This window comes from Oncorhynchus gorbuscha, linkage group LG21 (genome assembly GCF_021184085.1).
Source record: "Oncorhynchus gorbuscha isolate QuinsamMale2020 ecotype Even-year linkage group LG21, OgorEven_v1.0, whole genome shotgun sequence".
Classification (NCBI taxonomy): Eukaryota; Metazoa; Chordata; class Actinopteri; order Salmoniformes; family Salmonidae; genus Oncorhynchus; species Oncorhynchus gorbuscha.
Genome location: NC_060193.1, coordinates 6,197,876 through 6,225,375, shown reverse-complemented (window position 1 = coordinate 6,225,375; position 27,500 = coordinate 6,197,876). Strand labels below are relative to the sequence as shown.

Sequence of the window (27,500 nt, the reverse complement as noted above, 5' to 3'; positions counted from 1 at the left end):
ACTTCTTAAAGAAGAGTGTCTTGTAGATCGGATGGTTGAGCATGGCGTACTTCTTAAAGAAGAGTGTCTGGTTGATCGTATGGTTGAGCATGGCGTACTTCTTAAAGAAGAGTGTCTTGTAGATCGGATGGTTGAGCATGGCGTACTTCTTAAAGAAGAGTGTCTGGTAGATCGGATGGTTGAGCATGGCGTACTTCTTAAAGAAGAGTGTCTGGTTGATCGGATGGTTGAGCATGGCGTACTTCTTAAAGAAGAGTGTCTGGTTGATCGGATGGTTGAGCATGGCGTACTTCTTAAAGAAGAGTGTCTTGTAGATCAGATGGTTGAGCATGGTGTACTTCTTAAAGAAGAGTGTCTGGTTGATCGGATGGTTGAGCATGGCGTACTTCTTAAAGAAGAGTGTCTGGTAGATCGGATGGTTGAGCATGGCGTACTTCTTAAAGAAGAGTGTCTGGTAGATCGGATGGTTGAGCATGGCGTACTTCTTAAAGAAGAGTGTCTGGTTGATCGGATGGTTGAGCATGGCGTACTTCTTAAAGAAGAGTGTCTGGTTGATCGGATGGTTGAGCATGGCGTACTTCTTAAAGAAGAGTGTCTTGTTGATCGGATGGTTGAGCATGGCGTACTTCTTAAAGAAGAGTGTCTGGTAGATCGGATGGTTGAGCATGGCGTACTTCTTAAAGAAGAGTGTCTGGTAGATCGGATGGTTTAGCATGGCGTACTTCTTAAAGAAGAGTGTCTTGTAGATCGGATGGTTTAGCATGGCGTACTTCTTAAAGAAGAGTGTCTGGTAGATCGGATGGTTGAGCATGGCGTACTTCTTAAAGAAGAGTGTCTGGTTGATCGGATGGTTGAGCATGGCGTACTTCTTAAAGAAGAGTGTCTGGTTGATCGGATGGTTGAGCATGGCGTACTTCTTAAAGAAGAGTGTCTTGTAGATCAGATGGTTGAGCATGGTGTACTTCTTAAAGAAGAGTGTCTGGTTGATCGGATGGTTGAGCATGGCGTACTTCTTAAAGAAGAGTGTCTGGTAGATCGGATGGTTGAGCATGGCGTACTTCTTAAAGAAGAGTGTCTGGTAGATCGGATGGTTGAGCATGGCGTACTTCTTAAAGAAGAGTGTCTGGTTGATCGGATGGTTGAGCATGGCGTACTTCTTAAAGAAGAGTGTCTGGTTGATCGGATGGTTGAGCATGGCGTACTTCTTAAAGAAGAGTGTCTTGTTGATCGGATGGTTGAGCACGGCGTACTTCTTAAAGAAGAGTGTCTGGTAGATCGGATGGTTGAGCATGGCGTACTTCTTAAAGAAGAGTGTCTGGTAGATCGGATGGTTTAGCATGGCGTACTTCTTAAAGAAGAGTGTCTTGTAGATCGGATGGTTTAGCATGGCGTACTTCTTAAAGAAGAGTGTCTGGTAGATCGGATGGTTGAGCATGGCGTACTTCTTAAAGAAGAGTGTCTGGTTGATCGGATGGTTGAGCATGGCGTACTTCTTAAAGAAGAGTGTCTGGTTGATCGGATGGTTGAGCATGGCGTACTTCTTAAAGAAGAGTGTCTTGTAGATCAGATGGTTGAGCATGGTGTACTTCTTAAAGAAGAGTGTCTGGTTGATCGGATGGTTGAGCATGGCGTACTTCTTAAAGAAGAGTGTCTGGTTGATCGGATGGTTGAGCATGGCGTACTTCTTAAAGAAGAGTGTCTTGTAGATCAGATGGTTGAGCATGGTGTACTTCTTAAAGAAGAGTGTCTGGTTGATCGGATGGTTGAGCATGGCGTACTTCTTAAAGAAGAGTGTCTCTGGTAGATCGGATGGTTGAGCATGGCGTACTTCTTAAAGAAGAGTGTCTGGTAGATCGGATGGTTGAGCATGGCGTACTTCTTAAAGAAGAGTGTCTGGTTGATCGGATGGTTGAGCATGGCGTACTTCTTAAAGAAGAGTGTCTGGTTGATCGGATGGTTGAGCATGGCGTACTTCTTAAAGAAGAGTGTCTTGTTGATCGGATGGTTGAGCAGCGTACTTCTTAAAGAAGAGTGTCTGGTAGATCGGATGGTTCTTAAAGAAGAGTGTCTGGTAGATCGGATGGTTTAGCATGGCGTACTTCTTAAAGAAGAGTGTCTTGTAGATCGGATGGTTTAGCATGGCGTACTTCTTAAAGAAGAGTGTCTGGTAGATCGGATGGTTGAGCATGGCGTACTTCTTAAAGAAGAGTGTCTGGTTGATCGGATGGTTGAGCATGGCGTACTTCTTAAAGAAGAGTGTCTGGTTGATCGGATGGTTGAGCATGGCGTACTTCTTAAAGAAGAGTGTCTTGTAGATCAGATGGTTGAGCATGGTGTACTTCTTAAAGAAGAGTGTCTGGTTGATCGGATGGTTGAGCATGGCGTACTTCTTAAAGAAGAGTGTCTGGTAGATCGGATGGTTGAGCATGGCGTACTTCTTAAAGAAGAGTGTCTGGTAGATCGGATGGTTGAGCATGGCGTACTTCTTAAAGAAGAGTGTCTGGTTGATCGGATGGTTGAGCATGGCGTACTTCTTAAAGAAGAGTGTCTGGTTGATCGGATGGTTGAGCATGGCGTACTTCTTAAAGAAGAGTGTCTTGTTGATCGGATGGTTGAGCACGGCGTACTTCTTAAAGAAGAGTGTCTGGTAGATCGGATGGTTGAGCATGGCGTACTTCTTAAAGAAGAGTGTCTGGTAGATCGGATGGTTTAGCATGGCGTACTTCTTAAAGAAGAGTGTCTTGTAGATCGGATGGTTTAGCATGGCGTACTTCTTAAAGAAGAGTGTCTGGTAGATCGGATGGTTGAGCATGGCGTACTTCTTAAAGAAGAGTGTCTGGTTGATCGGATGGTTGAGCATGGCGTACTTCTTAAAGAAGAGTGTCTGGTTGATCGGATGGTTGAGCATGGCGTACTTCTTAAAGAAGAGTGTCTTGTAGATCAGATGGTTGAGCATGGTGTACTTCTTAAAGAAGAGTGTCTGGTTGATCGGATGGTTGAGCATGGCGTACTTCTTAAAGAAGAGTGTCTGGTAGATCGGATGGTTGAGCATGGCGTACTTCTTAAAGAAGAGTGTCTGGTTGATCGGATGGTTGAGCATGGCGTACTTCTTAAAGAAGAGTGTCTGGTTGATCGGATGGTTGAGCATGGCGTACTTCTTAAAGAAGAGTGTCTTGTTGATCGGATGGTTGAGCACGGCGTACTTCTTAAAGAAGAGTGTCTGGTAGATCGGATGGTTGAGCATGGCGTACTTCTTAAAGAAGAGTGTCTGGTAGATCGGATGGTTTAGCATGGCGTACTTCTTAAAGAAGAGTGTCTTGTAGATCGGATGGTTTAGCATGGCGTACTTCTTAAAGAAGAGTGTCTGGTAGATCGGATGGTTGAGCATGGCGTACTTCTTAAAGAAGAGTGTCTGGTTGATCGGATGGTTGAGCATGGCGTACTTCTTAAAGAAGAGTGTCTGGTTGATCGGATGGTTGAGCATGGCGTACTTCTTAAAGAAGAGTGTCTTGTAGATCAGATGGTTGAGCATGGTGTACTTCTTAAAGAAGAGTGTCTGGTTGATCGGATGGTTGAGCATGGCGTACTTCTTAAAGAAGAGTGTCTGGTAGATCGGATGGTTGAGCATGGCGTACTTCTTAAAGAAGAGTGTCTGGTAGATCGGATGGTTGAGCATGGCGTACTTCTTAAAGAAGAGTGTCTGGTTGATCGGATGGTTGAGCATGGCGTACTTCTTAAAGAAGAGTGTCTGGTTGATCGGATGGTTCTTACTTCTTAAAGAAGAGTGTCTTGTTGATCGGATGGTTGAGCACGGCGTACTTCTTAAAGAAGAGTGTCTGGTAGATCGGATGGTTGAGCATGGCGTACTTCTTAAAGAAGAGTGTCTGGTAGATCGGATGGTTTAGCATGGCGTACTTCTTAAAGAAGAGTGTCTTGTAGATCGGATGGTTTAGCATGGCGTACTTCTTAAAGAAGAGTGTCTGGTAGATCGGATGGTTGAGCATGGCGTACTTCTTAAAGAAGAGTGTCTGGTTGATCGGATGGTTGAGCATGGCGTACTTCTTAAAGAAGAGTGTCTGGTTGATCGGATGGTTGAGCATGGCGTACTTCTTAAAGAAGAGTGTCTTGTAGATCAGATGGTTGAGCATGGTGTACTTCTTAAAGAAGAGTGTCTGGTTGATCGGATGGTTGAGCATGGCGTACTTCTTAAAGAAGAGTGTCTGGTTGATCGGATGGTTGAGCATGGCGTACTTCTTAAAGAAGAGTGTCTTGTAGATCAGATGGTTGAGCATGGTGTACTTCTTAAAGAAGAGTGTCTGGTTGATCGGATGGTTGAGCATGGCGTACTTCTTAAAGAAGAGTGTCTGGTAGATCGGATGGTTGAGCATGGCGTACTTCTTAAAGAAGAGTGTCTGGTAGATCGGATGGTTGAGCATGGCGTACTTCTTAAAGAAGAGTGTCTGGTTGATCGGATGGTTGAGCATGGCGTACTTCTTAAAGAAGAGTGTCTGGTAGATCGGATGGTTGAGCATGGCGTACTTCTTAAAGAAGAGTGTCTTGTTGATCGGATGGTTGAGCATGGCGTACTTCTTAAAGAAGAGTGTCTGGTAGATCGGATGGTTGAGCATGGCGTACTTCTTAAAGAAGAGTGTCTGGTAGATCGGATGGTTTAGCATGGCGTACTTCTTAAAGAAGAGTGTCTTGTAGATCGGATGGTTTAGCATGGCGTACTTCTTAAAGAAGAGTGTCTGGTAGATCGGATGGTTGAGCATGGCGTACTTCTTAAAGAAGAGTGTCTGGTTGATCGGATGGTTGAGCATGGCGTACTTCTTAAAGAAGAGTGTCTGGTTGATCGGATGGTTGAGCATGGCGTACTTCTTAAAGAAGAGTGTCTTGTAGATCAGATGGTTGAGCATGGTGTACTTCTTAAAGAAGAGTGTCTGGTTGATCGGATGGTTGAGCATGGCGTACTTCTTAAAGAAGAGTGTCTGGTAGATCGGATGGTTGAGCATGGCGTACTTCTTAAAGAAGAGTGTCTGGTAGATCGGATGGTTGAGCATGGCGTACTTCTTAAAGAAGAGTGTCTGGTTGATCGGATGGTTGAGCATGGCGTACTTCTTAAAGAAGAGTGTCTGGTTGATCGGATGGTTGAGCATGGCGTACTTCTTAAAGAAGAGTGTCTTGTTGATCGGATGGTTGAGCATGGCGTACTTCTTAAAGAAGAGTGTCTGTAGATCGGATGGTTGAGCATGGCGTACTTCTTAAAGAAGAGTGTCTGGTAGATCGGATGGTTTAGCATGGCGTACTTCTTAAAGAAGAGTGTCTTGTAGATCGGATGGTTTAGCATGGCGTACTTCTTAAAGAAGAGTGTCTGGTAGATCGGATGGTTGAGCATGGCGTACTTCTTAAAGAAGAGTGTCTGGTTGATCGGATGGTTGAGCATGGCGTACTTCTTAAAGAAGAGTGTCTGGTAGATCGGATGGTTGAGCATGGCGTACTTCTTAAAGAAGAGTGTCTTGTAGATCAGATGGTTGAGCATGGTGTACTTCTTAAAGAAGAGTGTCTGGTTGATCGGATGGTTGAGCATGGCGTACTTCTTAAAGAAGAGTGTCTGGTAGATCGGATGGTTGAGCATGGCGTACTTCTTAAAGAAGAGTGTCTGGTAGATCGGATGGTTGAGCATGGCGTACTTCTTAAAGAAGAGTGTCTGGTTGATCGGATGGTTGAGCATGGCGTACTTCTTAAAGAAGAGTGTCTGGTTGATCGGATGGTTGAGCATGGCGTACTTCTTAAAGAAGAGTGTCTTGTTGATCGGATGGTTGAGCACGGCGTACTTCTTAAAGAAGAGTGTCTGGTAGATCGGATGGTTGAGCATGGCGTACTTCTTAAAGAAGAGTGTCTGGTAGATCGGATGGTTTAGCATGGCGTACTTCTTAAAGAAGAGTGTCTTGTAGATCGGATGGTTTAGCATGGCGTACTTCTTAAAGAAGAGTGTCTGGTAGATCGTATGGCTGAGCATGGCGTACTTCTTAAAGAAGAGTGTCTGGTAGATCATATGGTTGAGCATGGCGTACTTCTTAAAGAAGAGTGTCTGGTAGATCGGATGGTTTAGCATGGCGTACTTCTTAAAGAAGAGTGTCTGGTAGATCGGATGGTTGAGCATGGCGTACTTCTTAAAGAAGAGTGTCTGGTAGATCGGATGGTTTAGCATGGCGTACTTCTTAAAGAAGAGTGTCTGGTAGATCGTATGGTTGAGCATGGCGTACTTCTTAAAGAAGAGTGTCTGGTAGATCGGATGGTTGAGCATGGCGTACTTCTTAAAGAAGAGTGTCTGGTAGATCGGATGGTTTAGCATGGCGTACTTCTTAAAGAAGAGTGTCTTGTAGATCGGATGGTTGAGCATGGTGTACTTCTTAAAGAAGAGTGTCTGGTAGATCGGATGGTTGAGCATGGCGTACTTCTTAAAGAAGAGTGTCTGGTAGATCGGATGGTTTAGCATGGCGTACTTCTTAAAGAAGAGTGTCTGGTAGATCGGATGGTTTAGCATGGCGTACTTCTTAAAGAAGAGTGTCTGGTAGATCGGATGGTTTAGCATGGCGTACTTATTAAAGAAGAGTGTCTGGTAGATCGGATGGTTTAGCATGGTGTACTTATTAAAGAAGAGTGTCTTGTAGATCGTATGGCTGAGCATGGCGTACTTATTAAAGAAGAGTGTCTGGTAGATCGGATGGTTGAGCATGGCGTACTTATTAAAGAAGAGTGTCTGGTAGATCGGATGGTTTAGCATGGCGTACTTCTTAAAGAAGAGTGTCTGGTAGATCGGATGGTTTAGCATGGTGTACTTATTAAAGAAGAGTGTCTGGTAGATCGGATGGTTTAGCATGGCGTACTTCTTAAAGAAGAGTGTCTGGTAGATCGTATGGCTGAGCATGGCGTACTTCTTAAAGAAGAGTGTCTGGTAGATCATATGGTTGAGCATGGCGTACTTCTTAAAGAAGAGTGTCTGGTAGATCGGATGGTTTAGCATGGCGTACTTCTTAAAGAAGAGTGTCTGGTAGATCGGATGGTTGAGCATGGCGTACTTCTTAAAGAAGAGTGTCTGGTAGATCGGATGGTTTAGCATGGCGTACTTCTTAAAGAAGAGTGTCTGGTAGATCGTATGGTTGAGCATGGCGTACTTCTTAAAGAAGAGTGTCTGGTAGATCGGATGGTTGAGCATGGCGTACTTCTTAAAGAAGAGTGTCTGGTAGATCGGATGGTTTAGCATGGCGTACTTCTTAAAGAAGAGTGTCTGGTAGATCGTATGGCTGAGCATGGCGTACTTCTTAAAGAAGAGTGTCTTGTAGATCGGATGGTTGAGCATGGCGTACTTCTTAAAGAAGAGTGTCTGGTAGATCGGATGGTTGAGCATGGCGTACTTCTTAAAGAAGAGTGTCTGGTAGATCGGATGGTTTAGCATGGCGTACTTCTTAAAGAAGAATGTCTGGTAGATCGGATGGTTTAGCATGGCGTACTTCTTAAAGAAGAGTGTCTGGTAGATCGGATGGTTTAGCATGGCGTACTTATTAAAGAAGAGTGTCTGGTAGATCGGATGGTTTAGCATGGCGTACTTATTAAAGAAGAGTGTCTGGTAGATCGGATGGTTGAGCATGGCGTACTTATTAAAGAAGAGTGTCTGGTAGATCGGATGGTTTAGCATGGCGTACTTCTTAAAGAAGAGTGTCTGGTAGATCGGATGGTTTAGCATGGTGTACTTATTAAAGAAGAGTGTCTGGTAGATCGGATGGTTTAGCATGGCGTACTTCTTAAAGAAGAGTGTCTGGTAGATCGTATGGCTGAGCATGGCGTACTTCTTAAAGAAGAGTGTCTGGTAGATCATATGGTTGAGCATGGCGTACTTCTTAAAGAAGAGTGTCTGGTAGATCGGATGGTTTAGCATGGCGTACTTCTTAAAGAAGAGTGTCTGGTAGATCGGATGGTTGAGCATGGCGTACTTCTTAAAGAAGAGTGTCTGGTAGATCGGATGGTTTAGCATGGCGTACTTCTTAAAGAAGAGTGTCTGGTAGATCGTATGGTTGAGCATGGCGTACTTCTTAAAGAAGAGTGTCTGGTAGATCGGATGGTTGAGCATGGCGTACTTCTTAAAGAAGAGTGTCTGGTAGATCGGATGGTTTAGCATGGCGTACTTCTTAAAGAAGAGTGTCTGGTAGATCGTATGGCTGAGCATGGCGTACTTCTTAAAGAAGAGTGTCTTGTAGATCGGATGGTTGAGCATGGTGTACTTCTTAAAGAAGAGTGTCTGGTAGATCGGATGGTTGAGCATGGCGTACTTCTTAAAGAAGAGTGTCTGGTAGATCGGATGGTTTAGCATGGCGTACTTCTTAAAGAAGAGTGTCTGGTAGATCGGATGGTTTAGCATGGCGTACTTCTTAAAGAAGAGTGTCTGGTAGATCGGATGGTTTAGCATGGCGTACTTCTTAAAGAAGAGTGTCTGGTAGATCGGATGGTTTAGCATGGCGTACTTCTTAAAGAAGAGTGTCTGGTTGATCGTATGGTTGAGCATGGCGTACTTCTTAAAGAAGAGTGTCTTGTAGATCGGATGGTTGAGCATGGCGTACTTCTTAAAGAAGAGTGTCTGGTAGATCGGATGGTTGAGCATGGCGTACTTCTTAAAGAAGAGTGTCTGGTAGATCGGATGGTTTAGCATGGCGTACTTCTTAAAGAAGAGTGTCTGGTAGATCGTATGGCTGAGCATGGCGTACTTCTTAAAGAAGAGTGTCTTGTAGATCGGATGGTTTAGCATGGCGTACTTCTTAAAGAAGAGTGTCTGGTAGATCGTATGGCTGAGCATGGCGTACTTCTTAAAGAAGAGTGTCTGGTAGATCATATGGTTGAGCATGGCGTACTTCTTAAAGAAGAGTGTCTGGTAGATCGGATGGTTTAGCATGGCGTACTTCTTAAAGAAGAGTGTCTGGTAGATCGGATGGTTGAGCATGGCGTACTTCTTAAAGAAGAGTGTCTGGTAGATCGGATGGTTTAGCATGGCGTACTTCTTAAAGAAGAGTGTCTGGTAGATCGTATGGTTGAGCATGGCGTACTTCTTAAAGAAGAGTGTCTGGTAGATCGGATGGTTGAGCATGGCGTACTTCTTAAAGAAGAGTGTCTGGTAGATCGGATGGTTGAGCATGGCGTACTTCTTAAAGAAGAGTGTCTGGTAGATCGGATGGTTTAGCATGGCGTACTTCTTAAAGAAGAGTGTCTGGTAGATCGTATGGCTGAGCATGGCGTACTTCTTAAAGAAGAGTGTCTTGTAGATCGGATGGTTGAGCATGGTGTACTTCTTAAAGAAGAGTGTCTGGTAGATCGGATGGTTGAGCATGGCGTACTTCTTAAAGAAGAGTGTCTGGTAGATCGGATGGTTTAGCATGGCGTACTTCTTAAAGAAGAGTGTCTGGTAGATCGGATGGTTTAGCATGGCGTACTTCTTAAAGAAGAGTGTCTGGTAGATCGGATGGTTTAGCATGGCGTACTTATTAAAGAAGAGTGTCTGGTAGATCGGATGGTTTAGCATGGTGTACTTATTAAAGAAGAGTGTCTTGTAGATCGTATGGCTGAGCATGGCGTACTTATTAAAGAAGAGTGTCTGGTAGATCGGATGGTTGAGCATGGCGTACTTATTAAAGAAGAGTGTCTGGTAGATCGGATGGTTTAGCATGGCGTACTTCTTAAAGAAGAGTGTCTGGTAGATCGGATGGTTTAGCATGGTGTACTTATTAAAGAAGAGTGTCTGGTAGATCGAATGGTTTAGCATGGTGTACTTCTTAAAGAAGAGTGTCTGGTAGATCGTATGGCTGAGCATGGCGTACTTCTTAAAGAAGAGTGTCTGGTAGATCATATGGTTGAGCATGGCGTACTTCTTAAAGAAGAGTGTCTGGTAGATCGGATGGTTTAGCATGGCGTACTTCTTAAAGAAGAGTGTCTGGTAGATCGGATGGTTGAGCATGGCGTACTTCTTAAAGAAGAGTGTCTGGTAGATCGGATGGTTTAGCATGGCGTACTTCTTAAAGAAGAGTGTCTGGTAGATCGTATGGTTGAGCATGGCGTACTTCTTAAAGAAGAGTGTCTGGTAGATCGGATGGTTGAGCATGGCGTACTTCTTAAAGAAGAGTGTCTGGTAGATCGGATGGTTTAGCATGGCGTACTTCTTAAAGAAGAGTGTCTGGTAGATCGTATGGTTGAGCATGGCGTACTTCTTAAAGAAGAGTGTCTTGTAGATCGGATGGTTGAGCATGGCGTACTTCTTAAAGAAGAGTGTCTGGTAGATCGGATGGTTGAGCATGGCGTACTTCTTAAAGAAGAGTGTCTGGTAGATCGGATGGTTTAGCATGGCGTACTTCTTAAAGAAGAGTGTCTGGTAGATCGGATGGTTTAGCATGGCGTACTTCTTAAAGAAGAGTGTCTGGTAGATCGGATGGTTTGAGCATGGCGTACTTATTAAAGAAGAGTGTCTGGTAGATCGGATGGTTTAGCATGGCGTACTTATTAAAGAAGAGTGTCTGGTAGATCGGATGGTTGAGCATGGCGTACTTATTAAAGAAGAGTGTCTGGTAGATCGGATGGTTTAGCATGGCGTACTTCTTAAAGAAGAGTGTCTGGTAGATCGGATGGTTTAGCATGGCGTACTTCTTAAAGAAGAGTGTCTGGTAGATCGTATGGCTGAGCATGGCGTACTTCTTAAAGAAGAGTGTCTGGTAGATCATATGGTTGAGCATGGCGTACTTCTTAAAGAAGAGTGTCTGGTAGATCGGATGGTTTAGCATGGCGTACTTCTTAAAGAAGAGTGTCTGGTAGATCGGATGGTTGAGCATGGCGTACTTCTTAAAGAAGAGTGTCTGGTAGATCGGATGGTTGAGCATGGCGTACTTCTTAAAGAAGAGTGTCTGGTAGATCGTATGGTTGAGCATGGCGTACTTCTTAAAGAAGAGTGTCTGTAGATCGGATGGTTGAGCATGGCGTACTTCTTAAAGAAGAGTGTCTTGTAGATCGGATGGTTGAGCATGGCGTACTTCTTAAAGAAGAGTGTCTGGTAGATCGTATGGTTGAGCATGGCGTACTTCTTAAAGAAGAGTGTCTTGTAGATCGGATGGTTGAGCATGGTGTACTTCTTAAAGAAGAGTGTCTGGTAGATCGGATGGTTGAGCATGGCGTACTTCTTAAAGAAGAGTGTCTGGTAGATCGGATGGTTGAGCATGGCGTACTTCTTAAAGAAGAGTGTCTGGTAGATCGGATGGTTGAGCATGGCGTACTTCTTAAAGAAGAGTGTCTGGTAGATCGGATGGTTGAGCATGGCGTACTTCTTAAAGAAGAGTGTCTGGTAGATCGGATGGTTGAGCATGGCGTACTTCTTAAAGAAGAGTGTCTGGTGATCGTATGGTTGAGCATGGCGTACTTCTTAAAGAAGAGTGTCTTGTAGATCGGATGGTTGAGCATGGCGTACTTCTTAAAGAAGAGTGTCTGGTAGATCGGATGGTTGAGCATGGCGTACTTCTTAAAGAAGAGTGTCTGGTAGATCGGATGGTTGAGCATGGCGTACTTCTTAAAGAAGAGTGTCTGTAGATCGGATGGTTGAGCATGGCGTACTTCTTAAAGAAGAGTGTCTTGTAGATCGGATGGTTGAGCATGGCGTACTTCTTAAAGAAGAGTGTCTGGTAGATCGGATGGTTGAGCATGGCGTACTTCTTAAAGAAGAGTGTCTGGTAGATCGGATGGTTGAGCATGGCGTACTTCTTAAAGAAGAGTGTCTGGTAGATCGGATGGTTGAGCATGGCGTACTTCTTAAAGAAGAGTGTCTGGTAGATCGGATGGTTGAGCATGGCGTACTTCTTAAAGAAGAGTGTCTGGTAGATCGGATGGTTGAGCATGGCGTACTTCTTAAAGAAGAGTGTCTGGTAGATCGTATGGTTGAGCATGGCGTACTTCTTAAAGAAGAGTGTCTGGTAGATCGGATGGTTGAGCATGGCGTACTTCTTAAAGAAGAGTGTCTGGTAGATCGGATGGTTGAGCATGGCGTACTTCTTAAAGAAGAGTGTCTGGTAGATCGGATGGTTGAGCATGGCGTACTTCTTAAAGAAGAGTGTCTGGTAGATCGGATGGTTGAGCATGGCGTACTTCTTAAAGAAGAGTGTCTGGTAGATCGGATGGTTGAGCATGGTGTACTTCTTAAAGAAGAGTGTCTGGTAGATCGGATGGTTGAGCATGGCGTACTTCTTAAAGAAGAGTGTCTGGTAGATCGGATGGTTGAGCATGGCGTACTTCTTAAAGAAGAGTGTCTGGTTGATCGGATGGTTGAGCATGGCGTACTTCTTAAAGAAGAGTGTCTGGTAGATCGGATGGTTTAGCATGGCGTACTTCTTAAAGAAGAGTGTCTGGTAGATCGGATGGTTGAGCATGGCGTACTTCTTAAAGAAGAGTGTCTTGTAGATCATATGGTTTAGCATGGCGTACTTCTTAAAGAAGAGTGTCTGGTTGATCGTATGGTTGAGCATGGCGTACTTCTTAAAGAAGAGTGTCTGGTAGATCGGATGGTTGAGCATGGCGTACTTCTTAAAGAAGAGTGTCTTGTAGATCGGATGGTTGAGCATGGCGTACTTCTTAAAGAAGAGTGTCTGGTAGATCGGATGGTTGAGCATGGCGTACTTCTTAAAGAAGAGTGTCTTGTAGATCGGATGGTTGAGCATGGCGTACTTCTTAAAGAAGAGTGTCTGGTAGATCGGATGGTTGAGCATGGTGTACTTCTTAAAGAAGAGTGTCTTGTAGATCGGATGGTTGAGCATGGCGTACTTCTTAAAGAAGAGTGTCTGGTTGATCGGATGGTTGAGCATGGCGTACTTCTTAAAGAAGAGTGTCTGGTAGATCGGATGGTTGAGCATGGCGTACTTCTTAAAGAAGAGTGTCTGGTAGATCATATGGTTGAGCATGGTGTACTTCTTAAAGAAGAGTGTCTTGTAGATCGGATGGTTGAGCATGGCGTACTTCTTAAAGAAGAGTGTCTTGTAGATCGGATGGTTGAGCATGGCGTACTTCTTAAAGAAGAGTGTCTTGTAGATCATATGGTTGAGCATGGCGTACTTCTTAAAGAAGAGTGTCTTGTAGATCGGATGGTTGAGCATGGCGTACTTCTTAAAGAAGAGTGTCTTGTAGATCGGATGGTTGAGCATGGCGTACTTCTTAAAGAAGAGTGTCTTGTAGATCGGATGGTTGAGCATGGCGTACTTCTTAAAGAAGAGTGTCTTGTAGATCGGATGGTTGAGCATGGCGTACTTCTTAAAGAAGAGTGTCTTGTAGATCGGATGGTTGAGCATGGCGTACTTCTTAAAGAAGAGTGTCTTGTAGATCGGATGGTTGAGCATGGCGTACTTCTTAAAGAAGAGTGTCTTGTAGATCATATGGTTGAGCATGGCGTACTTCTTAAAGAAGAGTGTCTTGTAGATGGTTGTATGGTCTGAGCATCGGATGGTACTTCTTAAAGAAGAGTGTCTTGTAGATCGGATGGTTGAGCATGGCGTACTTCTTAAAGAAGAGTGTCTTGTAGATCGGATGGTTGAGCATGGCGTACTTCTTAAAGAAGAGTGTCTTGTAGATCGGATGGTTGAGCATGGCGTACTTCTTAAAGAAGAGTGTCTTGTAGATCGGATGGTTGAGCATGGCGTACTTCTTAAAGAAGAGTGTCTTGTAGATCGGATGGTTGAGCATGGCGTACTTCTTAAAGAAGAGTGTCTTGTAGATCGGATGGTTGAGCATGGCGTACTTCTTAAAGAAGAGTGTCTTGTAGATCGGATGGTTGAGCATGGCGTACTTCTTAAAGAAGAGTGTCTTGTAGATCGGATGGTTGAGCATGGCGTACTTCTTAAAGAAGAGTGTCTTGTAGATCGGATGGTTGAGCATGGCGTACTTCTTAAAGAAGAGTGTCTTGTAGATCGGATGGTTGAGCATGGTGTACTTCTTAAAGAAGAGTGTCTTGTAGATCGGATGGTTGAGCATGGCGTACTTCTTAAAGAAGAGTGTCTTGTAGATCGGATGGTTGAGCATGGCGTACTTCTTAAAGAAGAGTGTCTTGTAGATCGGATGGTTGAGCATGGCGTACTTCTTAAAGAAGAGTGTCTTGTAGATCGGATGGTTGAGCATGGCGTACTTCTTAAAGAAGAGTGTCTTGTAGATCGGATGGTTGAGCATGGCGTACTTCTTAAAGAAGAGTGTCTTGTAGATCGGATGGTTGAGCATGGCGTACTTCTTAAAGAAGAGTGTCTTGTAGATCGGATGGTTGAGCATGGTGTACTTCTTAAAGAAGAGTGTCTTGTAGATCGGATGGTTGAGCATGGTGTACTTCTTAAAGAAGAGTGTCTTGTAGATCGGATGGTTGAGCATGGTGTACTTCTTAAAGAAGAGTGTCTTGTAGATCGGATGGTTGAGCATGGCGTACTTCTTAAAGAAGAGTGTCTTGTAGATCGGATGGTTGAGCATGGCGTACTTCTTAAAGAAGAGTGTCTTGTAGATCGGATGGTTGAGCATGGCGTACTTCTTAAAGAAGAGTGTCTGGTAGATCATATGGTTGAGCATGGTGTACTTATTAAAGAAGAGTGTCTTGTAGATCGGATGGTTGAGCATGGCGTACTTCTTAAAGAAGAGTGTCTGGTAGATCGTATGGTTGAGCATGGTGTACTTCTTAATGTTTAAGAGTGTCTGGTACACTTATTTCTCCGTCAACAAGGGTAGAATGTCTGGTTTATCCCAATTAGCTGTACAGTTATTGGGTTTTGGGAAGTTTGCAAGTTCATCGTTTAAAATCTAGTGTGACAAAAGACTGTATATGGTTTATGCTAGTACAGGTAGTCAACGGTGTTCTGGTTTATGCTAGTACAGGTAGTCAACGGTGTTCTGGTTTATGCTAGTACAGGTAGTCAACGGTGTTCTGGTTTATGCTAGTACAGGTAGTCAACGGTGTTCTGGTTTATGCTAGTACAGGTAGTCAACGGTGTTCTGGTTTATGCTAGTACAGGTAGTCAACGGTGTTCTGGTTTATGCTAGTACAGGTAGTCAACGGTGTTCTGGTTTATGCTAGTACAGGTAGTCAACGGTGTTCTGGTTTATGCTAGTACAGGTAGTCAACGGTGTTCTGGTTTATGCTAGTACAGGTAGTCAACGGTGTTCTGGTTTATGCTAGTACAGGTAGTCAACGGTGTTCTGGTTTATGCTAGTACAGGTAGTCAACGGTGTTCTGGTTTATGCTAGTACAGGTAGTCAACGGTGTTCTGGTTTATGCTAGTACAGGTAGTCAACGGTGTTCTGGTTTATGCTAGTACAGGTAGTCAACGGTGTTCTGGTTTATGCTAGTACAGGTAGTCAACGGTGTTCTGGTTTATGCTAGTACAGGTAGTCAACGGTGTTCTGGTTTATGCTAGTACAGGTAGTCAACGGTGTTCTGGTTTATGCTAGTACAGGTAGTCAACGGTGTTCTGGTTTATGCTAGTACAGGTAGTCAACGGTGTTCTGGTTTATGCTAGTACAGGTAGTCAACGGTGTTCTGGTTTATGCTAGTACAGGTAGTCAACGGTGTTCTGGTTTATGCTAGTACAGGTAGTCAACGGTGTTCTGGTTTATGCTAGTACAGGTAGTCAACGGTGTTCTGGTTTATGCTAGTACAGGTAGTCAACGGTGTTCTGGTTTATGCTAGTACAGGTAGTCAACGGTGTTCTGGTTTATGCTAGTACAGGTAGTCAACGGTGTTCTGGTTTATGCTAGTACAGGTAGTCAACGGTGTTCTGGTTTATGCTAGTACAGGTAGTCAACGGTGTTCTGGTTTATGCTAGTACAGGTAGTCAACGGTGTTCTGGTTTATGCTAGTACAGGTAGTCAACGGTGTTCTGGTTTATGCTAGTACAGGTAGTCAACGGTGTTCTGGTGCTAGTACAGGTAGTCAACGGTGTTCTGGTTTATGCTAGTACAGGTAGTCAACGGTGTTCTGGTTTATGCTAGTACAGGTAGTCAACGGTGTTCTGGTTTATGCTAGTACAGGTAGTCAACGGTGTTCTGGTTTATGCTAGTACAGGTAGTCAAGGTGTTCTGGTTTATGCTAGTACAGGTAGTCAACGGTGTTCTGGTTTATGCTAGTACAGGTAGTCAACGGTGTTCTGGTTTTGGCCTAGTACGGTGTTCAGGTAGTCAACGGTGTTCTGGTTTATGCTAGTACAGGTAGTCAACGGTGTTCTGGTTTATGCTAGTACAGGTAGTCAACGGTGTTCTGGTTTATGCTAGTACAGGTAGTCAACGGTGTTCTGGTTTATGCTAGTACAGGTAGTCAACGGTGTTCTGGTTTATGCTAGTACAGGTAGTCAACGGTGTTCTGGTTTATGCTAGTACAGGTAGTCAACGGTGTTCTGGTTTATGCTAGTACAGGTAGTCAACGGTGTTCTGGTTTATGCTAGTACAGGTAGTCAACGGTGTTCTGGTTTATGCTAGTACAGGTAGTCAACGGTGTTCTGGTTTATGCTAGTACAGGTAGTCAACGGTGTTCTGGTTTATGCTAGTACAGGTAGTCAACGGTGTTCTGGTTTATGCTAGTACAGGTAGTCAACGGTGTTCTGGCACAGTGTTCTGGTTTATGGTAGTCAACGGTGTTCTGGTTTATGCTAGTACAGGTAGTCAACGGTGTTCTGGTTTATGCTAGTACAGGTAGTCAACGGTGTTCTGGTTTATGCTAGTACAGGTAGTCAACGGTGTTCTGGTTTATGCTAGTACAGGTAGTCAACGGTGTTCTGGTTTATGCTAGTACAGGTAGTCAACGGTGTTCTGGTTTATGCTAGTACAGGTAGTCAACGGTGTTCTGGTTTATGCTAGTACAGGTAGTCAACGGTGTTCTGGTTTATGCTAGTACAGGTAGTCAACGGTGTTCTGGTTTATGCTAGTACAGGTAGTCAACGGTGTTCTGGTTTATGCTAGTACAGGTAGTCAACGGTGTTCTGGTTTATGCTAGTACAGGTAGTCAACGGTGTTCTGGTTTATGCTAGTACAGGTAGTCAACGGTGTTCTGGTTTATGCTAGTACAGGTAGTCAACGGTGTTCTGGTTTATGCTAGTACAGGTAGTCAACGGTGTTCTGGTTTATGCTAGTACAGGTAGTCAACGGTGTTCTGGTTTATGCTAGTACAGGTAGTCAACGGTGTTCTGGTTTATGCTAGTACAGGTAGTCAACGGTGTTCTGGTTTATGCTAGTACAGGTAGTCAACGGTGTTCTGGTTTATGCTAGTACAGGTAGTCAACGGTGTTCTGGTTTATGCTAGTACAGGTAGTCAACGGTGTTCTGGTTTATGCTAGTACAGGTAGTCAACGGTGTTCTGGTTTATGCTAGTACAGGTAGTCAACGGTGTTCTGGTTTATGCTAGTACAGGTAGTCAACGGTGTTCTGGTTTATGCTAGTACAGGTAGTCAACGGTGTTCTGGTTTATGCTAGTACAGGTAGTCAACGGTGTTCTGGTTTATGCTAGTACAGGTAGTCAACGGTGTTCTGGTTTATGCTAGTACAGGTAGTCAACGGTGTTCTGGTTTATGCTAGTACAGGTAGTCAACGGTGTTCTGGTTTATGCTAGTACAGGTAGTCAGCGGTGTTCTGGTTTATGCTAGTACAGGTAGTCAGCGGTGTTCTGGTTTATGCTAGTACAGGTAGTCAACGGTGTTCTGGTTTATGCTTGTACAGGTAGTCAACGGTGTTCTGGTTTATGCTAGTACAGGTAGTCAACGGTGTTCTGGTTTATGCTAGTACAGGTAGTCAACGGTGTTCTGGTTTATGCTAGTACAGGTAGTCAACGGTGTTCTGGTTTATGCTAGTACAGGTAGTCAACGGTGTTCTGGTTTATGCTAGTACAGGTAGTCAACGGTGTTCTGGTTTATGCTAGTACAGGTAGTCAACGGTGTTCTGGTTTATGCTAGTACAGGTAGTCAACGGTGTTCTGGTTTATGCTAGTACAGGTAGTCAACGGTGTTCTGGTTTATGCTAGTACAGGTAGTCAACGGTGTTCTGGTTTATGCTAGTACAGGTAGTCAACGGTGTTCTGGTTTATGCTAGTACAGGTAGTCAACGGTGTTCTGGTTTATGCTAGTACAGGTAGTCAACGGTGTTCTGGTTTATGCTAGTACAGGTAGTCAACGGTGTTCTGGTTTATGCTAGTACAGGTAGTCAACGGTGTTCTGGTTTATGCTAGTACAGGTAGTCAACGGTGTTCTGGTTTATGCTAGTACAGGTAGTCAACGGTGTTCTGGTTTATGCTAGTACAGGTAGTCAACGGTGTTCTGGTTTATGCTAGTACAGGTAGTCAACGGTGTTCTGGTTTATGCTACAGGTAGTACAGGTAGTCAACGGTGTTCTGGTTTATGCTAGTACAGGTAGTCAACGGTGTTCTGGTTTATGCTAGTACAGGTAGTCAACGGTGTTCTGGTTTATGCTAGTACAGGTAGTCAACGGTGTTCTGGTTTATGCTAGTACAGGTAGTCAACGGTGTTCTGGTTTATGCTAGTACAGGTAGTCAACGGTGTTCTGGTTTATGCTAGTACAGGTAGTCAACGGTGTTCTGGTTTATGCTAGTACAGGTAGTCAACAGTGTTCTGAGTGTGGTGATGTTGGCCTTAAGCGACATGCTTGCCCGAAAAGGGAGAAGGTGGAGGGGGGGAAGGGGGGGGTGCAGGGGTCCTCGTAACGCCTGGGCCCACTGATGTAGAGAGAGGTTGGCCTCGTAACGCCTGGGCTCGTTGATGTAGAGAGAGGTGGGCCTCATAATGCCTGGGCTCGTTGATGTAGAGAGAGGTGGGCCTCGTAACGCCTGGGCCCGTTGATGTAGAGAGAGGTGAGCCTCGTAACGCCTGGGCCCACTGATGTAGAGAGAGGTTGGCCTCGTAACGCCTGGGCCCACTGATGTAGGGAGAGGTGGGCCTCATAACGCCTGGGCCCACTGATGTAGGGAGAGGTTGGCCTCATAACGCCTGGGCCCGTTGATGTAGAGAGAGGTGGGCCTCGTAACGCCTGGGCCCACTGATGTAGAGAGAGGTGGGCCTCGTAACGCCTGGGCCCACTGATGTAGGGAGAGGTGGGCCTCGTAACGCCTGGGCCCGCTGATGTAGAGAGAGGTGGGCCTCGTAACGCCTGGGCCCGCTGATGTAGAGAGAGGTGGGCCTCGTAACGCCTGGGCCCGCTGATGTAGAGAGAGGTGGGCCTCGTAACGCTTGGGCCCGCTGATGTAGAGAGAGGTGGGCCTTGTAACGCCTGGGCCCACTGATGTAGAGAGAGGTGGGCCTCGTAACGCCTGGGCCCACTGATGTAGAGAGAGATGGGCCTTGTAACGCCTGGGCCCACTGACTTATAATAATATAATAATATAATATAATATAATGCCATTTAGCAGACGCTTTTATCCAAAGCGACTTACAGTCATGTGTGCATACATTCTACGTATGGGTGGTCCCGGGAATCGAACCCACTACCCTGGCGTTACAAGCGCCATGCTCTACCAGCTGAGCTACAGAAGGACCATGGACCACTTAGAGAGAGGTGGTCCTCGTAACGCCTGGGCCCACTGATGTAGAGAGAGGTGGGCCTCGTAACGCCTGGGCCCGCTGATGTAGAGAGAGGTGGGCCTCGTAACGCCTGGGCCCGCTGATGTAGAGAGAGGTGCACCGACAGGGGTAGAGCCGTCACAAGCACCTGTTGCTGAGGAACAAGTTATCTGTGATGAGGGCACGGAGTTGCAACTTCTATTAGAGGGAAATGTTATGCAGCAGAAAAATATTGTTGTAGAAGGTAAGGATGGATCTGAAGAGCCAGTTCCTCAGACTGGTGAGGAGGTGCCCAGTATGAGTAATTGGGTACAGGAGAGGGTTCAGGTGGAGCTAATCTCTCAGGTAGTGGAGGAGGTGCCCAGTACGAGTGATGGGGTTCATGTGGAGCTAGGCTCCCAGTTAGTGGAGAAGATGCCCACTATGAGTACTGATGTTCAGGTGGGGCTAGTCTCCCAGATAGTGGAGGAGATGCCTGGTACGAGTGATGGGGTGCAAGTGGGGAGTGTTGAGAGGGATGTGGGTGAGGGGAGTCAGGGGTCTGTGGCCTCAGTTGAGGTGAGGGGAGTCAGGGGTCTGGGGCCTCAGTTGAGGAGGATCGGGAGAAGGATATGGATATCTGTAAGTCGCTCTGGATAAGAGCGTCTGCTAAATGACTTAAATGTAAATGTAAATGTAAATGTATCTCTCCTGATACGACAGCAGCTGGTGACGACTCAATTTACAATCTAGAGGAGATAAATGTGATCCTGGATCAGACTTTTGGGAAATCTGTAAAATTGGCAGATAAGAGAGGGAAGGGACATGAATAAGAGGGTGATGGACAGGAATAAGAGGGGGAGGGACAGGAATAAGAGGGAAGGGACAGGAATAAGAGGGGGATGGACAGGAATAAGAGGGTGATGGACAGGAATAAGAGGTAAGGGACAGGAATAAGAGGGTGATGGACAGGAATAAGAGGGTGATGGACAGGAATAAGAGGGTGAGGGACAGGAATAAGAGGGGGAGGGACAGGAATAAGAGGGGGAGGGAGAGGAATAAGAGGGGAGGGACAGGAATAAGAGGGGGAGTGAGAGGAATAAGAGGGGGAGGGACAGGAATAAGAGGGAAGGGACGGGAATAAGAGGGAAGGGACTAGGGTTGGAAGGTTAGACAGGTGGTATGTATCTGATCACTACTGTAGTAGGGTTGGAAGGTTAGACAGGTGGTATGTATCTGATCACTACTGTAGTAGGTTGGAAGGTGTGACATCACTCCTGTGGGTTTCTCTGATCATCATAACGTGTCTGTTGATATTCACTTGTCCTGTCCACGAAGGTTTACGTTAAATTGTTACGTGATGTCATGTTTTGTGAAAAGGGTTTGTTGTTTTGGGAAAAAAATGTAGAGTTATTAGATGGAACTTGGAGTCCTTGAGACGATGTTGGGAAGTGATGAGACTAATGAGGTTGACTTCTACAGCCCAAATACGTGCGTTTTGTCAACAGTATACTGCTGTGGCATTGTGAGTCTTTGTGTGCTAAACAGTTGTTCCAAAGTTGGGCCCTGAGCAGAGAGTTGCCTTGGACTCTGACTACACCCTGCGGTAAGCTGTCCACAGCAGTTACACAGCTCTCATCAGGCCGAGCCCCTGGCATCGATGGTTTACCATCTGAGTTTTATAAGCACTTTCAGGCCGGTGGGGGGTCCACTCCATGGTTACCAGGGGGGCTTCAGATAGGATACGCTCCATGGTTACCAGGGGGGCTTCAGATAGGATACGCTCCATGGTTACCAGGGGGGCTTCAGATAGGATCTGCTCCATGGTTACCAGGGGTGCTTCAGATAGGATCCACTCCATGGTTACCAGGGGGGCTTCAGATAGGATACGCTCCATGGTTACCAGGGGGCTTCAGATAGGATACGCTCCATGGTTACCAGGGGGGCTTCAGATAGGATCTGCTCCATGGTTACCAGGGGTGCTTCAGTTAGGATCCACTCCATGGTTACCAGGGGGACTTCAGATAGGATCCACTCCATGGTTACCAGGGGGCTTCAGATAGGATCCACTCCACGGTTACCAGAGGGCTTCAGATAGGATCCGCTCCACGGTTACCAGGGGGGATTCAGTGGGGCAGAGATGGGATGAAGACTTTGATTGTTTTCAAGGGCTCTGATGTCTTTCAAAAGAGTAACTGGAAGGGTGCAGTTGAGAAGGTGTGTGTCAGATTGTCAAGGTGGAAATGGGTGCTACAACAGCTGTCTTAAAGGGGAAGGTTGCTTGTAGCCAATCATCTAGCTGCCTCTACCCTGTGACACAGACTAATGATTTTACAGCCACCGAGGGGTCTGATACAAGAGCTTCACAGGACCCTTGTTCATTTATTCTGGTCTGGACAAGATTGGATTAAAGCACTGTGTCTGCCACTGCACGAGGACAAGGCCTATTGGACATTTCCTCCAAGATCATGGCTTTCCAGCTTCAAGCAGCCCAGAGACTGTTGTACAGTGACGGTTCTAGCTGGGTCGACACAGCCTACACACTGATGAGGAGAGCGGGCTGTTTGAGCTTAGACAAGCACCTTTTCCTCTTAAAGCTAGAGGGGGGTGATTTGTCTGGCCTGACCCAATTTTATGAGTCTGTTATGCAGGCTTGGAGAGTTTTCAACTTGTCCCGTAAGGCCGGCACGCCACCAGGGATGTGGCTTTTTGAAGAGCCTCTTTTTCACAACACTGCCATCCAGTCCCGTGCTCTGGGTTCAGCCAGACTACGTTCATGCCTGTTAGGCGTGGGGTGTACCAAGCTGGGTCATCTGATGCGGAGCAGGAGCAGATCGTTGGAGGAGCTGGGAGAACGAGCGGGAATCCGATCGTCTCGCCTACTGAGGAAGGTCATAGCTGAGGTCTGCATGCCGGAGGGGTGTTGGCAGCGAGACTGAGGCTTGAGTTTACAAACTGGTTAATAACATTGATATGTTTATGAGTAAATGGGGTACTGGCTAATAACATTTATATGTTTATGAGTAAATAGGGTACTGGTTAATAACATTGATCTGTTTATGAGTAAATGGGGTACTGGTTAATAACATTGATCTGTTTATGAGTAAATGGGGTACTGGCTAATAACATTGATCTGTTTATGAGTAAATGGGGTACTGGTTAATAACATTGATCTGTTTATGAGTAAATGGGGTACTGGCTAATAACATTGATCTGTTTATGAGTAAATGGGGTACTGGCTAATAACATTGATCTGTTTATGAGTAAACGGGGTACTGGTTAATAACATCTCTAAGTCTCTCTCTATCTGTCTCTCTCTCTATATATGTATGTATATATTGCACAAGCAAGTGAACTAGATAATGAACAAACATGAAATAAACAATGAAAATTAACAAAAGTTCCAAAATGTTATATTATGTGCAAATAGTTCAAATACACAAGATAAAATAAATAAGCATAAATATGGGCTGTATTTACAATGGTGTTTGTTCTTCACTGGTTGACCTTTTCTTGTGGCAACAAGTCACACATCTTGCTGTGATGGAACACTGTGGTATTTCACCCAGTAGATATGGGAGTTTTTCAAAATTGGATTTGTTTTCAAATTCTTTGTGGATCTGTGTAATCTGAGGGAAATATGTCTCTCTAATATGGTCATACATTGGACAGGATGTTAGGAAGTGCAGCTCAATTTCCACCTCATTTTGTGGGCAGTGAGCACATAGTCTGTCTTCTCTTGAGAGCCATGTCTGCCTACGGCGGCCTTTCTCAATAGCAAGGCAATACTCACTGAGTCTGTACATAGTCAAAGCTTAACTTAATTTTGGGTCAGTCACAGTGGTCAGGTATTCTGCCACTGTGTACTCTCTGTTTAGGGCCAAATAGCATTCTAGTTTGCTCTGTTTTTTTGTTAATTCTTTCCAATGTGTCAAGTAATTATCTTTTTGTTTTCTCATGATTTGGTTGGGTCTAATTGTGTTGCTGTCCTGTGGTTCTGTGGGGTCTGTTTGTGTTTGTGAACAGAACCCCAGGACCAGCTTGCGTAGGGGACTCTTCTCCAGGTTCATCTCTCTGTAGGTGATGGCTTTGTTGTGGAAGGTTTGGGAATCGCTTCCTTTTAGGTGGTTATAGAATTTAACGGCTCTTTTCTGGATTTTGATAATTAGTGGGTATCGGCCTAATTCTGCTCTGCATGCATTATTTGGTGTTCTACGTTGTGCACAGAGGATATTTTTGCAAAATTATACATGCAGAGTCTCAATTTGGTGTTTGTCCCATTTTGTGAAGTCTTGGTTGGTGAGCGGACTCCAGACCTCACAACCATAAAGGGCAATGGGCTCTATGACTGATTCAAGTATTTTTAGCCAGATCCTAATTGGTATGGCAAATGTTATGTTTCTTTTGATGGCATACAAGGCCCTTCTTGCCTTGTCTCTCAGCTCGTTCACAGCTTTGTGGAAGTTACCTGTGGCACTGATGTTTAGGCCGAGGTATGTATAGTTTTTTTGTGTGCTCTAAGGCAATGGTGTCTAGATGGAATTTGTATTTGTGGTCCTGGCAACTGGACCTTTTTTTGGAACACCATTATTTTGGTCTTACTGAGATTTACTGTCAGGGCCCAGGTCTGTCAGGGCCCAGTTCTGTCAGGACCCAGGTCTGATAGAATCTGTGCAGAAGATCTAGGTGCTGCTGTAGGCCCTCCTTGGTTGGGGTCAGAAGCACCAGATCATCAGCAAACATTAGACATTTGACTTCAGATTCTAGTAGGGTGAGGCCCGGTACTGCAGACTCTTAGTGCCTCACCAGTTCGACTATATATGTAGAAGAGGGTGAGGCCCGGTACTGCAGCTGTCTAGTGCCTCACCAGGTTGGGGTGAGGCCCACTGCAGAGCACCTAGTGCCTTACCAGTTCAATACGTTGAAGAGGGTGAGGCATTTGACTCGTCTAGTGCCTCACCAGTTCATATATATATGTTGAAGAGGGTGAGGTCCGGTACTGCAGACTCGTCTAGTGCCTCACCAGTTCATATATATACGTTGAAGAGGGTGGGGTCCGGTACTGCAGACTCGTCTAGTGCCTCACCAGTTCATATATATACGTTGAAGAGGGTGGGGCCCGGTACTGCAGACTCGTCTAGTGCCTCACCAGTTCATATATATACGTTGAAGAGGGTGGGGCCCGGTACTGCAGACTCGTCTAGTGCCTCACCAGTTCGTATCTATATGTTGAAGAGGGTGGGGCCCGGTTCTGCAGACTCGTCTAGTGCCTCACCAGTTCATATATATACGTTGAAGAGGGTGGGGCCAGGTTCTGCAGACTCGTCTAGTGCCTCACCAGTTCATATATATACGTTGAAGAGGGTGGGGCCCGGTACTGCAGACTCGTCTAGTGCCTCACCAGTTCATATATATACGTTGAAGAGGGTGGGGCCCGGTTCTGCAGACTCGTCTAGTGCCTCACCAGTTCATATATATACGTTGAAGAGGGTGGGGCCCGGTACTGCAGACTCGTCTAGTGCCTCACCAGTTCATATATATATGTAGAAGAGGGTGGGGCCCGGTTCTGCAGACTCGTCTAGTGCCTCACCAGTTCGTATCTATATGTTGAAGAGGGTGGGGCCCGGTTCTGCAGACTCGTCTAGTGCCTCACCAGTTCATATATATGTTGAAGGGGCTAGAAGTTGTTTCCCTGTCTCGCCCCACGGCCCTGTGGAAAGAAATGTGTGTTTTTTGCCCATGTTGTTTGTGTACATGGATTTTATAATGTTGTATGGTTTTCCCTGAACACCACTTTCCAACAGTTTGTATAGCAGACCCTCATGCTAAATTGAGTCGAAGGCTTTTTTGAAACAAACACTTCTAATACTGTATTATATAATATTATATATATTATAGTATTCTAATGACCTCTGAGCAGCGGGAGTTTCAAAGGCCTCTTAAAAGCCTTTCTGTCTCTCTCTCTCTATCTCGCTTTTCCTCCATCTTACGTTTCTCTCTCTATCTCCCTCTTTTCTCTCTCTATCTCCCTCTTTTCTCTCTCTCTCCCTCTCTTTTCTCTCTCTCTCCCTCTCTTTTCTCTCTCTCTCCCTCTCTTTTCTCTCTCTATCTCGCTTTTCCTCCATCTCTCTCTTTTCTCTCTCTATCTCCCTCTCTTTTCTCTCTCTATCTCCCTTTTTCCCCATCTCTCTCTTTCTCCCCACATGTTTCTCTCTCTTTTCTCTCTCTTTCTCCTCACATCTTTCTCTCTCTCTTTTCTCTCTCTTTTCTTTCTCTCTCTCTCTTTCTCCCTATTTCTGTATTTCTCTCCACAACAGCTTATATTTGACCAGAGAAAACAGCGAAAACTAAATACAACTCATGTTTTATCTCCCTGTAGAGTTAGTACTCAAACCAGAGCCCTACTTTCTACTGTCTACAATACTTATACTAATTAATCTCCTTCAATACTTATACTTATTATCTCCTTCAATACTTATTAATCTCCTTCAATACTTATACTAATTAATCCCCTTCAATATTTATTAATCTCCTTCAATACTTATTAATCTCCTTCAATACTTATTAATCTCTTTCAATACTTATTAATCTCTTTCAATATTTATTAATCTCCTTCAATACTTATTAATCTCCTTCAATACTTATTAATCTCTTTCAATACTTATTCATCTCTTTCAATATTTATTAATCTCCTTCAATACTTATTAATCTCCTTCAATACTTATTAATCTCTTTCAATACTTATTCATCTCTTTCAATACTTATTAATCTCTTTCAATACTTATTAATCTCTTTCAATACTTATTAATCTCCTTCAATACTTATTAATCTCTTTCAATACTTATTAATCTCTTTCAATACTTATTAATCTCCTTCAATACTTATACTTATTAATCTCCTTCAATACTTATTAATCTCCTTCAATACTTATTAATCTCCTTCAATACTTATTAATCTCTTTCAATACTTATTCATCTCTTTCAATACTTATTAATCTCTTTCAATACTTATTAATCTCTTTCAATACTTATTAATCTCCTTCAATACTTATTAATCTCTTTCAATACTTATTAATCTCTTTCAATACTTATTAATCTCCTTCAATACTTATACTTATTAATCTCCTTCAATACTTATTAATCTCTTTCAATACTTATTAATCTCTTTCAATACTTATTAATCTCCTTCAATACTTATACTTATTAATCTCCTTCAATACTTATACTTATTCATATCTTTCAATACTTACTCCTTGGGATGCGTTCCAAATTACACCCTTCTTCTTACATAGTGCACTAGAGCTCTATGGACCCTGGTTAAAAGAAGTGCACGAGAGCTCTATGAACCCTGGTTAAAAGAAGTGCACTAGAGCCCTATGGACCCTGGTTAAAATAAGTGCACTAGAGCCCTATGGACCCTGGTTAAAAGAAGTGCACTAGAGCCCTATGGACCCAGGTTAAAAGAAGTGCACTAGAGCCCTATGGACCCTGGTTAAAATAAGTGCACTAGAGCCCTATGGACCCTGGTTAAAAGAAGTGCACTAGAGCCCTATTGACCCAGGTTAAAAGAAGTGCACTAGAAAGAGAATAGGGTGCCATTTTGGGATCCGTACCGTATCTCGGACCCTCTCTGGCCCTCTCTGACCCTCTCTGACCCTCTCTGGCCCTCTCTGGCCCTCTCTGACCCTCTCTGACCCTCTCTGGCCCTCTCTGGCCCTCTCTGGCCCTCTCTGACCCTCTCTGGCCCTCTCTGACCCTCTCTGACCCTCTCTGGCCCTCTCTGACCCTCTCTGGCCCTCTCTGACCCTCTCTCTCTGGCCCTCTCTGGCCGTCTCTGGCCCTCTCTGGCCCTCTTTGGCCCCCTCTGACCCTCTCTGGCCCTCTCTGACCCTCTCTCTCTGGCCCTCTCTGGCCCTCTCTGGCC

The 27,500-nt window shown here is 44.8% G+C and overlaps 1 protein-coding gene across 3 annotated transcripts in view; it reads left to right on the top strand.

Moving 5' to 3' along the window:
* LOC124008783 (pyruvate carboxylase, mitochondrial-like) overlaps positions 1–27,500 on the top strand; it is a 587,218-nt gene that overhangs the window by 484,882 nt on the left and 74,836 nt on the right. The window lies entirely within an intron of this gene.